Genomic DNA, 2,321 nt, shown 5'->3' with positions numbered 1-2,321 from the left:
AATTCTGCCTACCACTTAGATTTTAAAGAGCTTGATGCAAAAACGGCTTTTTTTCGCCCCCCCTCTGGAATTTCTTCAGACTTTGTCTACTGATTACTCATACTTGAGCGCTTCTTTTTCCAAATTTTCAGACCCCCAAAAAAATTTTGGGGGGAGCTAGGGGGGGGGGGGGTGGAAGTCAAAACTTGTGAACCTCGATATCTCTCGAACGAAGAAAGATATCGAGGTCCGGTTTGGACAAAAAATCGTCTAAAATTGTATACTTCAGTATTCGCATTATAAGCTGTAATTCTAAAAACGTAAATTTTTGGGAAGTATCTGTAATTTCTGAACTCAGCTACCCTCAATAGTCCCTAATAATGCATTTTGCTCAGTTTGAACATTCAATCTGATTTAATAACCGTTCAATCCGACTTTTTTGCGCGCGAAAATCGGTCGGCGCGCGTTGAACGGAAACTTCAATCGATCATAACTCCGGAACCGTTTGGTTCCCCAGCTTAATGGACCACTCGTTGGATGCAGAAAAAGACGAACAACCTAAAAAACTGGTTTTGGTTCAAATAAAAAATTGAGATCTTTGTAAATTTTTTGTTAAAAAGAAATTTTCTAGACCTAAAAACTGGAAAAAAGCACATATGTTGACTTAAAAATGTGATATTGGGATTTCGACCTTTAGAATATTGAAGTATACAATTTTAGACGATTTTTCGTCCAAACCGGACCTCGATATCTTTCTTCGTTCAGGAGATATCGAGGTTCACAAGTTTTGACTTCCACCCCCCCCCCTAGCTCCCCCCCAAAATTTTTTGGGGGTCTGAAAATTTAGGAAAAGAAGCGCTCAAGTATGAGTAATCAGTAGACAAAGTCTGAAGAAATTCCAGAGGGGGGGCGAAAAAAAGCCGCTTCTGCATCAAGCTCTCTTCATTCTCTTAGATTTTAAACTAAACTTTTAAATTCAAGTAATGTAACTGAAGTTCAGGCGATTCGTGAACTTGTAATAAGATTTTGTATTTTGGCCATGTGTCTCATTGTCAGTCCCTTTTCAGCGCAGTTCTTGACTTCATAGCAAGACAGTTCTAAGTTGCACAGAATTTTTTTTTTTTTTTCTCGGGTTTCACAATATTTCGTCTTTGATAAAAAAAAAAAAAAATCAAGTTTGGGAATCATCCAAGTCTTCAGTTGTGATCAGATCTGTGCAAAAGAACCTTGTCTTCTGGAAGAAAATTTTCCTTAACTTTTTTCCAACGTTTTAACCACACTTTTCTATAACCCAAGAATGTTTTTATGGAACTTCAGGACTAACATCTCCTTCAATTCTTAAGATTTTAGGGTCTAACTTGCGTCAAAATGTCCAGATTTTCTTCCTCCTTGAATTAGCAAAAAGTTATGGGAAATTTTCTCTGCGGAATAAAGGTCCCTTCTCATAGATTTGGTCACAATTACATGAAAATACTGTCAGTAAAAACATCGTCTTGTCTTGGTTTGCAGGTCATGGGCTTCGGTTTGTGTTTGATGGACAATGAGCTCTGCAATATCAACAAACTTGACCAAAAGAAGAAACTAAATCTCAGTAAAATCTACAGAATTTTCAAGGTATCATTTGTCAATTTTTATCAGTGTCTCATTTTCTTGCCTGACTTTGTACACTTTTCGATAAAGCAGTCAATAATTGCAAGTTGTTTATTGCTCCAGTGTTTTCCGTATTTCTTCCTCCATCTCCCAGTTCTTGCGGTATAATAGCTTAACCCTGTATGGTATTAATTAATTTTGGATCTTTGGTTCTATTATCTAGTTTTTCCAAAGTTTCTATTTTAGTTTTTTGTAATAATTACGAAAGGACGAATCCTGTGATGATTGTAAAAATGAAATAAAATATAAATTCGATAATGCAAGGTGACACCCTGCCATAGTACTGCACACAAATCTGATTGATTAAAATCCATCAAATTTTAAGGATGTTCTCCATGTCCTCACAGGGATTTGGCAGGGACATGGAAAAAATTTGTTGAACTACTAAAACTGGAAAATCAAGCTTTTACTATACCTACTTGAATTTTCGTTTTTCTATCCATCATGAACTCCATTCATGGTGAATATTTTTTATCAATCTTTAATATTCTTATCTTATTTTTTTTTTTAGATCATCGTCTGAATCAATTTTCCATGTCTGATGTCTTTCTCTTTTTCCTTTTCAGAATCTAGAGGTTGTCCCTCTCTTTGGTGATATGCAAATAGCGCCATTCAACTATATCAAGCGCTCGAAGAATTTAGACCCTGGAAAATGGTCTTTATCGAGCTCTACTACAATCAGTCCCCAAGCT

Source organism: Bemisia tabaci, chromosome 8 (assembly GCF_918797505.1).
Source record: "Bemisia tabaci chromosome 8, PGI_BMITA_v3".
Taxonomy (NCBI): Eukaryota; Metazoa; Arthropoda; class Insecta; order Hemiptera; family Aleyrodidae; genus Bemisia; species Bemisia tabaci.
The sequence above is the reverse complement of the archived record's forward strand: the minus strand, read 5'-3'. Positions refer to the sequence as shown.